Source organism: Puma concolor, chromosome D1 (genome assembly GCF_028749965.1).
Source record: "Puma concolor isolate L17-30 chromosome D1, mPumCon1.1.hap2, whole genome shotgun sequence".
In the NCBI taxonomy this organism is placed as follows: Eukaryota; Metazoa; Chordata; class Mammalia; order Carnivora; family Felidae; genus Puma; species Puma concolor.
This window is the reverse complement of record NC_141676.1, coordinates 33478537-33494550: the sequence shown is the minus strand read 5'-3', so window position 1 is coordinate 33494550 and position 16014 is coordinate 33478537. Positions and strand designations below refer to the sequence as shown.

Below are 16014 nucleotides of genomic sequence, written 5' to 3'. Positions count from 1 at the left end.
TTTCTCCTGATGTTCCCAGTCCAAGTTAAAACAACCCAAGGGGCACCTCAAATGTAGGTCGATGAAAGAATGCAAATATAGAATATTTTACTCCAGTCATCCATATCACTCTGGTAGAGATTTGCTGTGATCAGCAATCTTTTAATGCCATATTTCATCAAGTCTAAGATACCAGCATTATAAAACACATCATTTTACGTACCACTAAGAAACAAAAAATGCAGCCAATTAAACCATTGCTTTCTTTATCACTTGGAAATATTATTGTACACTTACTGAAGAGTTCTTTTAGACTTATTCAGACACATTTTATCATATACAATTTTTCTGCATATGTAACAAAAGTAAGCAAACTAAATTGGTTAAGGCGATGACAACTATACGATGACTCCTACATGGCAACAATAACAATACAATAACATCAGCTATAAGACACAACTTCAGAGATATTACAAATATGAATGACAAACTGTGATTCTAGAATTAATGAAATGGAGTAAGTTTCATAAATATTTACTAAATGCCCACATGAACCGCTTAAAATGGCCCAAGGTACTGAGGCATCTTCAACTACAGAGTTGGGAAATTGTTTTATTATCACTACCACAGATAAGAGGCTTTTAATGATATACCTTTTTCTATACTTGGCTTAGAGAAGTTTACCCTGCCTTTCACTGGTCTCCTCTTTATATGTTAGTAATTTTTTGGTTCCAAAAGTGGTACTTTATGTATCATTTTATTAGCAGTTCCATAAACAAATATTTCAGAGGACGAAATGGTATCTGAGTAAATATAACTTGGCTTTCATCCTGAAGCCCAAACAGTGGCATCCCTCAAAGCAGAACATCTGCACAGATTCAGTTAAATTAAGTATCTGGTGCTAAAGCCCAGCCCCCTTTGCCAGCCCTGACCCCAGTGACACTTCTAGGATGCTCACTGCCTACTCCCAACGCCTTGTAAGTGCATCCAGCACCAAACTCAATACCTTTTGTGGAAACAATATTACTTCCTAACTTGTCTGTTTCTGACAGTGATTTCTTAATACTTTGGACCACCCAGGGTGGAGGCTAGGAATCTTGGAATCAAGTTTGACCATACATTTTGGGTATGGTCTTCAAATCCAATCAGTGAAGAAGTCCTGCTCATTTTTCCTTTACAACATTTCTCCTGTCCATCCCTTTTCCTCCGTCCCGCTGCCGCCATCTTGGTTCAGCTCTCACCATCTCAATGTCCCCCTGATGCACTTTACGTCCTTTCTGCTCCATTCAACTATGATGATCACTGCCTGACCAACCACTCACCTTATCTTTCTCTCTCAAAAACTTGCAATAGCATTTTCATTCCATTAGATACCATCTAACAACTTCTTTTACCTGGTATCACACCCTTCAAAATCTGGCCTCACCGTTACTCACCTCTACTCTGATCAGGCCAGAATCCTTGGAGCTGTATATACATTATTGCCTGGAAGTGACCTGTTCCATTCTTCTGGCAAACTTTTTTCTGTCTGATTAAATCTCACTTATCATCCTTCATAGCACAGTTCAAGCATCAGATCATACATGCCACCTTCTCTAATGTCCTCCTTCTCTTCTAAAATTTGCATCTTATAGCTCATTGAGTATTCTCATATCCCTACTTGCTTGTTAACTAACAGTGTTTGCTAACCATGGTCAGCCTTCAGTTAGATGATAGGCTCTCTGAGGGAATGAATCATGTCTGACTACCTCACCTCTGCAATTAATGGTCAACATAGAATAATATAATAGTTCTCAGTAAAAACTTACTGATGGGCTTACTAAACCATTAGAAAAGGCAGTATTAACCTTTCATGGGAAGGCTTTCCATTTGGAAAGCACAAGTGAACTCATTAGAATTATTTGGTCAAGTGCAGGCCATGCTAAACCCAAATTAAAAGCTCGAAGGGATCTGATAAATGGCAATTATCAGTCATGAAGAATCTCTTTAGCTTCTCTAACAGGGTAAAGCCTTACTTGACTAATTTCTAAAAAGAAAATAACACTATATCATACAAATTCCTCCTGTCACTTGTGTAGCCCTGTTCCTAACAGAAGACTTAGAAAAGTAGCCAGTGATAATAATAATCACAGTGAAACTTGGATTTTTAGTATTTCAACTGCCTTTTTGGCTGTTAACCTCTTCAATGAGTAATTTTATATACTATATTAGGAAATCGTAACAATAAGTAAGAGCTTCCATGACAATTCCTAACATTTTAGCCCTTCGGATGTGTCTTTATTACACAAAAGATAAAGAGGCTGTGTAATACTCCTAAGTAGATTGTTAGTCTATATATCTGTTTCTACATAATAAATTCACTGGTGCTGTCTAGTTCTGCTCCAAGGCTCACAACAATCAGCCCAATCACATCTATAAAATGCTAGGAAGGATTGTTTGTAGCCCCATTCTCAAAAAATTAAATATAGTACACAGGGCTAAAAAGAAAATTGACAAAATAGAAGTAAAGTTTAGTTTTAAGTATGACTCATGAGTCTTAAACATTCAACTAGATGAATATCCATGACAGCATGCTATAGTAATAACTTAACATTTGTCTAAAAGACGATAGAGCATTCACAAGCATGATCTAATTTGATTGTTACAAGGAGATAAGACAGGTATTATTATCCACATTTCACAGATGAGACCACTACGGTTCAGAGAGGTTAACAGGTTACCTCTTCACCCAAGTTTTTACTATCAGGACGTGCTGCCAGTTTTAGGATATTTAACTGCAGGGAGAAGACAGGCTACGCTACAAAGGGTGGTCAAAGAAGGAGCTTATACAACACAGCCATAATTTTCTGTAGCTGTGTGTATCCTGGAGCCCAGCTTTCTAAAGGCAGCACCAGTGAGATACTACTTTGCAGTTCTGGACTAATCATGACCTAAAAGTCCCTTCAACTTTAAGGCCTGATTATTTCAGTAGATGAAATATCAGACAACATGGTCTTCCTCTAAAGGAAAGCTATGCAAAAATATAGGCATGATAGAATGATGTTTCTATGGCCAAAGTTAAGAAGGAAAACCAAACAGTAATATGGGTAATTCAGGCAAAGAGGAGAAAAAAATGCAAAGTGTTCCCTATTCCCCAGTCCCTTAGGGTTATGTCTATGACATGTAATCAAAGAAAATAGTTTAAAGATATGGTTGCTCATCTTAGTCGTAGAAGCAACAAGGATGATGGTAATGTTGAAGAAGAAATTATCAATTAATATTTAATTCCTAACATATATGATGCAAACCTATTAAGAGACCACCTTAATGCAATCTTTCAAATCAATATAAATAATCTTCAATTTGTATCCAGTTTCACTACATGCATTTATTAGCCTTTGTTCATTCATCACACATGGAATCTACTTTCAAATCTTATAGTCTAGGAGAAAAGTAGGATATGTATGTAAGTAACTAAAACAGAAAAGTAGAAACAACCCAGGAAAAGAAAAAATTCTATAAAGAGAAAGAGGTTACTTCCAGTTAGAGAAAGAAGTATGCTTTGTGAGGAGGAAGGCAAAGGATAGGGAAGATTTAGACGTGTTCAGAAAAGACACCAATGGATGGATGGAGTCTTGGTTAAAGGCACAGAGTACATTTCTGGAGAGAAGAACCCTGGAAAGGAATAGTGAGAAAGAAGAGTGAGTGACTCTCAGATTCCAGAAAGCTCTGAGGGTGATGCTAGAGAGGTCAGACCCTGCCTTATAGGCATGAAAGAGCCAGTGAGAGTTTCTGAGCAGGGAAATGCTTCCAGAAGCCCCGTTTATCACCAGATACAGGAGGGCCTAAAAGAACGATAGACTGGAAGAGACAACTCATTGATTTTCTTAGTGGCCATTGAGCTTTAAAAATAAATACTGAGTAGTTACTTAAGTGTGAGATTGGGGTTAAGGGCTTGGGTATATCTTTTAACTTAATTCATTTATTTCTATTTTCTATTTATTTATTTTTAGGCTGAAGGGAGTTACTAAAGAAGGGGTTAGAGAGAAGTGTGCAGAAATGAGTGCTAACCATGGGGTCATGTCTGGTTTGGCTGAAAGAACACCATGGAAGAAGGTGGAGAGAAGGCGGGAATCGAAACTCATTCCAATTATAATTACACTGAACTTGGATTCCACTGCTCAGCACTTTTAATTCAAAGATCTCCAAACACTTTGCAAATGTTAACTAATTAAGACTCATAGGACCCTAGAGGTACAGGTAACTATAATTATCCACCTTTCGTACAGGAGGAAAGAGGACCAGAGTTTTTAATCAACTCATCCACTCACTGTGATTCCCCTGATAGAAAAAGGTTAGAACCTCAGATTCCAAAGGAAAACTAGGCCTTCAACTACAGAGACTAGTTTCTTTCATCCCTCTGCATTATTTTCCCATTAGGTATACACTGCTTAGCTGAGAAGAATTAAAAACAAATAAACAAACAAACAACAACAATAAAACTTCACATTCCTCAAGGAAAATAATTGGCAGTTGGAATCCATAAATAAAATAAGGATGGGGGCTGGGGCTAATGATCATGACAGATGCTCACCTACTTGCCTGAAAGACCAATCAACTGAAACTAACAAATATTTTAGTAAATGAAATCTGATAATGCAGATTTTCCTAAGCTTTGAAGGAACTGCCTTAGGTCTTGGGTGGGGGGAGCTCAGTCAGTTAAGCGTCCAACTTTGGCTCAGGTCATGATCTTGTGGTTTGTGGGTTCAAGCCCCGCGTCAGGCTCTGTGCTGACAGCTCAGAGTCTGGAGCCTGCTTCGGATTCTGGTTCTCTTTCTCTCTCTCTGCCCCTCCCCGCTCACACTCTTCTGTCTCTCTATATCAAAAAATAAACATTAAAAATTTTTTTATTAAAAAAAATGTAGGTTTTGGGGCTCCTGGGTGGCTCAGCTGGTTAAATGTCAGATTCTGATCTTGGCTCAGGTCATGATCTCATGGTTCATGGGATTGAACCTGGTGTTAGGCACCAGAGAAATTGCTGGTTCTTAGAGACCCAGAAAAATACAATACATGTAATTATCATGACAAAAAGTATATTCCTCCGAATTATTAACTTGATAGATAAATTTATATACATCTTTGATACAAAGCAAAATATCTCTGGTCCTCTATTAACCTCCTCTATTCCATACCCTATCCTTGAAAAAGCAAACACACTTCTACTGGTCAGAGATCTCCTTCACCCAGGAGTAAAACTAGACCATACTCTCCATTAGGAAGGATAGGGATGGGTATTCTGCTCCGAATTACCACAATTTGTACAAGACCTTGTACCAACTAGGTTCCCACACATGCTGAATGACTCTATTCCCTTTGTGCTGGTAATATTTGCATAGTATTTAGGGAGGTGAAATTAAAGTAAGAACAGTAAGTCTTAAAATGAGCTGGAATGAATTTTGGAATAAGGGATAGAACAAGGACCAGGTCTGGGCAGAAAATACCCCACTTGCCATTCCAGTACCAGGCACAGCTGCCACCACGATCCAAAGGTTTTTGTTTTTTTGTTTTGTTTTGTTTTTTTAACATTTATTCATCTTTGAGAGAGAGAGAGAGAGAGAGAGAGAGAGGATTAGAGAGAGAGGGAGACACAGAATCCGAAGCAGGCTCCAGGCTCTGAGCTGTCAGCACAGAGCCTGATGCGGGACCCAAACTCACTGGCTGCGAGATCATGACCTGAGCCAAAGCCGGACGCTTAACCGACTGAGCCACCCAGGCGCCCACGATCCAAAGGTTTTTAAGTGCCTCCAACACTGCTGCCCCAAGAAACCTACTGTTCGACTGTAACCAAGGAAGACTCCCTGAAAGCCAGAGCCACCCACAGCTGGCAGTCCTATCCATGCCTGCCCTCTTCCTTCACCGCCACAGAGTAATATCGCCCACACAGTGCACATCTCTATAATAAAGTCTCAAACATACACAAGCCACTTGCCTATCAAATGAATAGATGGCCAAAAATTTTGCTTTTTAAAATATGTTTTCAAACTGTTTTTTAAATTATAAGAACCAAATGGCAGGCAACATTCAATTAAAAAGCCTAACCTCTTTAATCCTTCTCCCCTCCCTCCTTTCCCCACTTCCTTCCTTCCCTCCCTCCCTCCCTCCCTCCCTCCTTCCTTCCTTCCTTCCTTCCTTCCTTCCTTCCTTCCTTCCTTCCTTCCTTCAAATGTTCATTGGGGCGCCTGGGTGGCTCAGTTGGTTGAGCACTGGACTCTTGATTTGGCTCAGGTCATGATCTCATGGTTTGTGGGATCAAGCCCTGCGTGGGGCTTCACACTGAGCATGGAGCCTGCTTGGGATTCTGTCTCCCTCTGCCTCCTCCCCTACTCACACTCTCACTCTCTCTCTAAAAAAGAAATTAAGAAAAAAAAAAATGTATCTTTGGGGGAGGGGCAGAAGAGAGTGAGACAAGAGAATCTGAATAGGCCCCACCGCTGTCAGTGAAAGCCTGAGGCAGGGCTTGAACTCACAAACCCTGAGATCATGACCTGAGCTGAGGTCGGACACTCAACTGACTGAGCCACCCAAGCGCCCCAGGATTGTTTTCTTTAGATTTTCAGGTGAGATTTGTTTATAATAAACTGAAGTTCAGATTTAACAATATTCTACCTATTATTTTTTGCTTTTTAAATTTTTTATTTTAATGCCAGTTAGTTAACATACAGTGTTGTATTAGTTTCAAGTGTACAACATAGTAGTTCAACAATTCCATACCTCACCCAGTGCTCACCACGACAAGTGCACTCCTTAATCCCATCACTTATTTAACCCATCCCCCTACCTCTCTCCCCTCTGGTGACTGTCAGTTTGTTTTCTGTAATTAAGAGTCTGTTCCTTGATTTGTCTCTCTCTCCCTTTTTTTTCCCTTTATTTGTTCTGTTTCTTAAATTCCACATGAGTGAAACCATATGCTTTTGTCTTTCTCTGAATAATATTCTTCTAACTATTAAATTGCGAAAAATAACATATTATCAAATTCCCATACATGGTAGACAGTAATGTTCATTATGATATTATCTAACAGGTTCTGCTAAGTTTCAGTGACCCACTTTGCAAGGAAGGACATGAAAAAATTAAACGAAACCTTGCTTCTCAAAGTGAGATGGATGGGCCAGTAGCATTAGCATCACCAAGGCACTTCAAAGAAATGAAGAATCTCAGCTTCCCTTCCTCCATCCCTTCCACCCTGTTGACTAAAACAGAATATGCACATTGACAAGATTCATATACTTCAAGGCGGTTCATTAAAGTTGAGAAACACTGGACTCTGATAAAGAGAGAGGAAGCTACTTATGATAAGGAAATGAAAGGATTAAAGTCAACTTAAGTATTGTGGTACATTCTGAGCATGCCATGGGCTTACTCACCATCTCTCCTCCTTGGCTCAACTTGTTTTATTGGAACATTTATTATGTAGGAAAATATTTTTGCTTTTGTAATGGTATTAAATAAATCTGGGTTCCCTTCATGTCAACTTGCTTTTCCACTATTGTGTTTGTACAATAAAGCACAGGATACCTATAAACATGATTGACTGAATGAGAATTTATATTGTACTACCGATCTAAATCTGAACTCCCACTCAATCACTAATTTTTATCTCAATGCTACAAAGCAAGTACAAGCATAATTGGCCTCCCTGATCACTTACAAAGGCTAACATCACTCAATCAGAATCAAACTGGAAATGATACAAACAGCACTAGCAGGTGATAGATTTCAACACACATTAATATTCCTTTCATCCAGGTTTCTGATGGTGAAACAGAGACAGAGGCAGGGAAAACTGATTCACTCACTCAATGAAGATTTATTTCTAGGCCTGTCCTAAAGCTAACAGATCTAGCTAACTCCTACCACCTAACTCCTAAATAAATCTCCCCACACACAAGAAAAAACACAGCAGCAGTGGCAGCAACAACAAAACCTTAAAACATATGATTGTATGAAGCATCCAAACCCCTGTTCAACCCTAATCCATCTCTACCTCAGTAAGGTACCCAGCAGGCAACTCAATTTCTCAGTTGGGTTCCAACAATTGGGATCATTTGCCTCAAGACTAAAGGAGCCAAAATGACCAAAAAGAAAAGAAAAGAAAACAAAACAAAAAGTTAGCTTTCTAAAGAAAAGTATAAACATTTTTTTGAGTTACAAGGACATCATCATCAGGGAGTTGATAGGGTGGTTTCATAAATAGAACTGGAGACAGCTTCACTGTTTAGGTTTTTTACAAAGGATTGCAAAGACAGCTAGTTCCCAAACACCAAGTCACCAAGTCACCAGTACGGACACACATGACTCATACTGGGAATGCTGATAGTGTTGCTGTTAAATCATCTGATGCTGAGTGGGGCTGAGATGTCACAGAACCCTCTTTTCCCAGGCAGAATCCTAAGTATTATTGGGTTCCATCTTGAGCCCCACACAGTACAGATGTGAACACAGCTGAGGGACAGCCTCCTCCAAATTACAAACATGGTGCACCTGCTAACAGGGGATGTTGTGAAAGCACAGCAGAGCACTGTCTTCTAAGTTCCTGGACCCAGGAATAAACATGCCCTGGGCTTAAAGAAAGTGCAAGGGTGATGTAATGGTAGTCTTTGTCCTTAAGGGGAGAGCATGCAGTGGTAATGCTCTCAAGCCAGAGGATAAAAGGAATCCCCTTTTAAGAAAGAAGTGTGCCAGGGACGCCTGGGTGGCTCAGTCAGTTAAGCATCTGACTTCGGCTCAGGTCATGATCTCATGGTTCGTGGGTTGGAGCCCTGCATCGGGCTATGTGCAGACAGCTCAGAGCCTGGAGCCTGCTTCAGATTCTGTGTCTCCCTCTCTCTCTCCCCCTCCCCAACTCACGCTCTGTCTCCCTCTGTCTCAAAAATAAATAAACATTAAAAAAAAAATTTTTTTTTAAAGAAAGAAATGTGCCATAATGTGGAAATTGAGCACAAGCCAGAACAATTACAATTAAAAAAAAAAAAAGAAAGAGAGAGAGAGAGAGAGAAAGAAAGTTAAGACCAGTCTGTTCTATTTCAGTCTCTTTCCCCAGAATTGGAAACTTCAAATCAACAGGTTGCTTGTAAGGTGCTGCTGGACACTTTGTGGAGTTCCTACAATGAGACATTATGGCGATTTTGACAGCTGTGAGCCAACGCCCACTAGACACACACACACTCGTAATGGACCCCAGAGCTGTGGTAAAGGCATGCCCTTCTCAGTTTTTCCACAGATGGTGCTCCTGAAATTTTCCACAGCCAATGTATTCCTGTGGTTAATTAGTTATCTGAGTGAATTCCACCACAGAATATCTGTTCATAATTAGAGCCATCTTAGGTCCAAACTAGAAGCCTTCAATGTCATTACTTCAGAAGGGGTAAAATGGGAACAGGACAGATGAGTCTCACCTGACGAAGAGCCTCTCACTCTAGATTAGATCCTATCCTCTGAGCTACGACAGAGAACATTAATTTTTAAAAAGCAAGAGGTGAAAAATAGGTGGAGGAAGAAACTGGACAGATAAGGTGCCCCTAGAACAAAAGGATAGCATTCCCTTTAAAACCACTATCAGGAGATCCTAAGGGAAAGATGAAATTAGCAAGAGAATGCCATTAGCTCTCTGTTGCTCACCTTTATGAGACCATTTTCAGGAATCAGTTTGTTAAATTCCACTGAAGCGCAAATGTACACACCGCAGCCCTTCTTCTAGGTTGCTGAGTCATACCATACAGAAGTGTGTGGGCAGATGCCAAAACATGTGTGGACACGCAGCCCTTTCTGTAGAAACTCAACGTTCCAAGCATTAACAAGGATTAACCTTTTGCACACGAGGAGAAAACTGGTGGGTCCACACATTCAGCTGTCCTTCAGGTTATTTTTGCATCTAACTCTACAGTTTCTTTTAATTACTTATTGTAAAGCACAAGAAAGTGCTCATTATTTGTAGGTTAATGCAGGAGCAAAAATTATTGTGTATGTTCCCCTGCCCACTGCCCTACCCCAGCCCCCAACTCTTCTAAGTGTCCCTGTTCATTTGAATTGCACAAGCAAGCCAGTTTCTGGGTCCTGCGCATAATGAGCCATGTGGACCCTATTCAAGAAACTGGCCATGTTCCAGAGCTACTATAAAATACAAGGAAAATATTAACATCTCAGATGACAAAAGATCCATATGGCTGGTCAGAAAATATCCACATTGCTTAAGCCAATAGAGTGTACCTATATGGAAACATTCAATTATGTTCCATGAGCATCAGGACTGTGAGAACATCTGTTTGTCTCCATTCCTTTTCACTAAACATTGATTCCAACAGAATACATGCAAACTCAGACACCAATATATTTAATCTAAGCAAGAGGACGAGGGATGTGTTTTTACATCGTATCTATAAGTAAACACTGGAGCGCCTGGGTGGCTCAGTCGGTTAAGCATCCTACTTTGGCTCAGGTCATGATCTCGAGGTTCATGAGTTCAAGCCCTGCGTCAGGCTCTGTGCTGAAGGCTCAGAGCCTGGATCCTGCTTCAGATTCCGTGTCTCCCTCTCTCTCTGCCCCTGCCCTGCTCACACTCTGTCTCTCCCTCTCTCAAATAAATAAATAAATAAATAAATAAATAAAATCATATATATTATATATATATATAAATTATATATATTATATATTTATAATATGTATAATATATATACATACATATATGTACTATATATGTGTAAACACAGTATTGTATATTATATGTATTATATACATACATACATACATATATATAATATATATGTACTATATATATATATATATATATGTGTGTAAACACAGTATTGGTGGTAGTGGTGCGTATGGAGAGAGGGAGGGGATTTTGGAAGAAGCTGTGGGCAGATGAATAAGTAATATCAATCTTCTCTTTGTATAAAAATGATTAAAAATAATAGCTAACATTTACGAGCTGCAAGGTAGATAACTGAGTTATCCATAGCTTACAGCTAAGAAAACGGAGTCTCAGAGAAGTTCAATAAATTGCCTAAAGCCACATGCCCAGCATGTGGTAGAAATGGAATGTGAACCAGAACTGGCTTGCATGCTTCTTTCCATATGGGGTCAGATGTGGATGTGGTGTCTTATATTTTGAGGGAGGTCTACTTGGCAGAGTTGGCCTGCAGACCTGAAGCATCAATTTCTCATTTATTTAAGCAAAGCCCTCTATGATCATTCCTGATAAGCAGTTTATTCACACACTGATTCCACAAACGTTGACTATAACTGTAATGTTTCTTCTTTCCTATCTCTTTCCCATATTGAATAATTTCCTCAGGTGTCAACCATACATGCATCATTTACAGGGCACAGGGTCAATACTATGCACAGAGGTAATTTGTTTGAAATGTCAGAACATTTCCCCCTGAGACGATCTCACTGGGCCTGGAACAGAACCACACGCTTTGCAGATCAGTAACTGCCACTGCCAAACACTCCTGGGTCAACTTCATTGAGTAAAAATGATTTCAATCAAGACTTAAGTGCCAATGTGTCTTAAAACAAAAAACAGGGGCGCCTGGTGGCTCAGTTGGTTACGTGTCTGACTCTTGATTTTGGCTCAGGTTGTGATCTCAAAGTTGTGGGATCTGGCCCCGCATTGGGTTCCATGCTGAGCACGGAGCCAGCTTAGGATTCTCTGTCTCTGTCTCTCTCTCCCTCTCTCTCTCTGCCCTTCTTCCCCTCTCATGCTCTCTTGCTCTCTCTAAAATAAAAACAAAAAAAAACCCTTGTGACATAAAATCTTTCTTTTTAGTACCCCAACCTAATCCCCTCAAAGTCTAGAAGCCTCATTCCTTAGGCCACCCTACTTGTGACTCATGCCCTGGTCCTCAAGACCATGATACTCAAGAACAGAGCTGAGGGTCTGAGATGGGAGTGAAAAAAAGGTATGGCAGGACAATCTCAAATTTATTGTCAAGTAGTTCATACGAGTTATGGCCAAAAAGACAACAGAACAGATGGTCCAACATGGACAGAGAAGCAGCCTCTGAGAGTGTACCCACAAGAGCAATCAAGTCAAAACGGCCAAAGGAACAAAGGTCATGGGGTGGAGAACCCACACAAGTTCCTTGCCTCCAAATACTGCCCAGGGGCCCTTGGCATCAACAACAATGGCAAAGTGGACCCAAGAAGCACACTGAGTTGACAGAAAACATACGCCTAAGATGACATCCCGAGTGTGTGTGGCAGGGTGGATGATGATGGCACAATAAAACAGAAGATGCTTCTGACCGTAGTCAGCCCCTGGATGACAACAGGCTTCTAGAGAAGCAGCTGCAAGGAGCCTGAGAACAAAACTGGAAATGCCTCTTGTGGAAGCTTTTGGGTATTAACAACAGAAAACGTGTATTTGTCAGTGGTGTGTCAGCTAGCTTCTGGCACGCCCCCCTTGTGCCCAGAAAAGGTTTCTTGGGTAGGCCAGATAGAGTCATCCCTGCAACTCTCCAAGTGCAACTAGGCCAGAGAGAGGAAGAGGAGTGGCTTTCCCTTTGAAAGTATCCCCCAAAAAATTCTATGAAAAAGCAGAATACCTGTTTGAATGGACTAACCATTCTGCCAGGCTCCTTTTACCACACATTTTTGTGCAGTGGAACTAACAGGAATTTTCTTTTTCTAAATATAGCACACTGTCCGCCGAGAAAAAGAAGACTAAGAATCAGTGTTTCCAATGAGAATGGTAGAGTCATGTGAACATGGCCTGGAATGTGGAGATGTTATCTAAGCTATAAAGCCTGTGTTTTCACATGATGCCCTATTTGTATGATGCAGGAAACTGCCTAGAAACTTCACTTTACATAAGTCTAGCAATGCTGCGTCATAGTTCGACATGTACATTGTACTCCACCAGTTTTAATTTCTCTTATAGAGTACTAATTACTCAATTATAAATCTTCAGGAAAGTGCAAAATCATTACTCAAAAGTGCATCCCCTTGGGTGTGAAAGTTCCAGGTTCAGCAAGACTGTGATTTGGGATGTATCTCTGGAACTCCGTACCTTGAGATAAGGCTAACAGCTGCAAAATGAGCATGGAAAGCCTGGTGCACAGTGTGTTGTGTTGGAACAATCTCCTTTTCTGTTCCAGTAAACACTATTGTGGTCTTTAGATCTACCATTGCCAGTTAGGTGAATAATGACCACGTGCTCAAAATTCCATTGCAAGAATTTCTGCTGGTGGCAATGTGGGTCAGTTCTGTGTGTGTGTGCCACCAGAGCTGGCATAAGCCCATGGCCATGGTGAAGTGTTATTTCCACTGTCTGCACCACATCTTGGAACTGTGCAATACTCCCGCCACAAACCAGGGGCAAGGTCAGAGGCAGAGACCTCACTTAGAAGTTCACATTCCATTTTGCATCTTTCAGATTGACACTCTGCCGGTGAGGCTATAAAGAAACAGCCATTCTCATACATTGATGGTGGGAATAGAAAAAGTTCAAGCCCTTTGCAGGGCACTTAGGCGTTATCTATCAAAACTATAAATGGATTTTCCTGCTGATCCAGCAATTTCACTTCTGACAATAAACGTACATATACAGGTAGGTGCACATGTACAAAATGAATAGCCAAGGTTGGTAACTGCAAAAAGGCATATAATAGCAAAAATACGAGAGGTTGAGAAATTTCCAGTTACAGTAAAACAGATAAACTATACTGGATACTTACAAGAGAATCCACACAACTGTAAAGAACAAGTTAGCTGCCTACATACTGAAATATAAAGCTCTGTGAAATATATTGATAAGTGATAAAAGCAAGGTGCAGAACAGTGTACATATGGCATACTACTTTTTGTTCAAAATTGAGGGAAAATAGGGGCACCTGGCTGGCTCAGTCAGAAGAGCATGTGACTCTCGACCTTGGGGTCATGAGTTTGAGTCCCCCAAATAGGATGTAGAAATTACTTAAATACTTTAAAAAATGGGGGGAAATAACAATACATTCATATTTACTTATATTTCCATAAAACATACTATGAAGAATTCACCTGAGACCAGTACAAATGCTGATCTATAGATGGTATGTGTTGGATGAGGAGCCTGAGGTGAACAAGACACTTCAATGTAGACTTATTTAATATTAGTTTGATTTTGAATCATGTAAGTAAATTAACTATCAAAAAATTAAATTTGGGGCACCTGGGCATTTTGGTCAGTTGGACCAACTCTTGATTTCAGCTCAGGTCATGATTTCACAGTTTCTGGGATGTTGGACTCGGTGCAGGTGGCATGGAGTCTACCTGGTATTTTCTCCCTCTCTTTCTCTCTCTGCCCTTCTCCCGCATGCTTTCTCTCTCTCTCAAAATACATAGACAAATATTTTTTTAAAATAAAATTAAAATTAAAACTAACCAAATTTTTAAAAAAGTTTAACCTAGTCTTCACTTTTGACACAAATGACTCTCCTACACTGCCTGGGTGCAACAGACACTCAAGAAATTTACACAAGTTCCTTTGCTATGTCCCAGTAGTGACTAAAATCAAGAAGTCCGTTAAATGCCATCTCAATTTCTGGGACATTTCCTGGAAGAAACCAGTACAAGATGGGACAGTTAGTTATAGAGGATAGTCTCTAGGGCTAAGGAATGAAGACCTGAGTTCTGGGCCTGCCTTCCCACCTGTTATTAAGTTGACCCCATGAAATGGCTGATAATTGGCCACTCTTTAACCAACAAATTGGGCTAATTCATGGGGAAATCTTCATGGACCTTGAAGGTCCCTGAATTCCCATGAACCTTGAAGGACCCTGTTGCCTCAGCTCTGTGGTAACAAGGAAGATAAGGAATCTCACCCTGCCTGACTCACAGCGTCATGCCAAGGATCATCAACACAAGGAAAAGAGTTTTATAAAACGTAAAGAGCAATTGTACAAAGAAATGTTGTTAAACACACCACCAGCCGGAGGGGTGACCATAGACAAACATAGGAGGGGAACAAGACCCATTGCCAAGAGTCTCTGAGACACTGAGATGGTGGAGGGGAGAGGAAATCTCCAAAAAAAGTCAAGATGTAAACAGAAAACAAGAGCAGGCTGACAAAGACAGACTTGAAGAGGAAGGCATGTGGTTAAATGACTCCATATGTGGTCATCTGCAAATACATATACTGCAAATTCCATAAATCTAACAGGGAAATTAGGGAGACATGACATATCTGAGGGCAAACTTTAAGGATACAGGCTTGAATATATGAATGACAGATCAATGTTGAATGAATGATCCAAAAGGATGGCCCTTATCCATAGTGATCAGTATAGTTGTTGGGAGACAGGTGCCTGTCACCACAGGTGAAATTAGGCCTCCAACTTTCTTCCAAAATCAGATGCAAACTTCAAACACTTCTGAAAATACTCCCTAAGAGACCTTTTACCCCAAATTTAGAAACTGAATGAAAAACCATGCTTTATAAAGGAAAAAAAAAAAAAAAAAAGGACAAAAAAAAAGCTTCTCATCTCCATATGTGCAGTCATCTGGAAAGCAGATCTCCCATTAAACGGATGGTCAAAGCTGCATCACAATGCTAAACTAATCAGGAAAATCCAAGGGTGGCTTTCCACACCCTCCTGAAGTGCAACATTCCTAGAGGCAGGAAATAACCACAGGAAGTTCACTGGAGGTGCTGTACTTGGTACAGCTACCTAGAGACATGGTGAAACACCAGAAGGCTATATGGAACTCAGAAAGAAGAAAGTAAAGAATTCTTTTCTATCTTTGGTTAAGGCAGACCCTGTGCAGGATGCCTGGCTCCAGCTGGGTCTCAGCAGTTTAAATGGTGCAATGCATTCTGGGACCACCTCTTAATGAAATGGATCTCAACTTTAGGCCATTCTGAGGAGTTGCAATGCCTCTTTGAGTCAAATACAATGTCCTTCCACCTCCAGCTTCGTTTCACAGCAGTCCATGATTCTTTAGAGAAATTTCTCTAGTAGGCTTACTAACCTATATTATTTCAAGTCAGAGTCTCTTCTTGCATAAGAACCTTAA

General features: G+C 40.3%; 1 protein-coding gene across 5 annotated transcripts in view; it reads right to left on the bottom strand.

Annotated features, from left to right (window-relative positions):
- The window catches only part of BDNF (brain derived neurotrophic factor), a 55719-nt gene that overhangs the window by 3128 nt on the left and 36577 nt on the right, over window positions 1-16014 (bottom strand). Inside the window, exon 1 of one of the 5 annotated variants that reach the window (XM_025929035.2) lies at window positions 9637-9981. The exons of the other annotated variants lie outside the window; for them this stretch is intronic. The gene's annotated coding sequence lies outside the window, so the exon portion shown is untranslated. Of the gene's footprint in view, window positions 1-9636; window positions 9982-16014 lie in introns of those variants that run through there. 5 annotated transcript variants of the gene reach the window in all.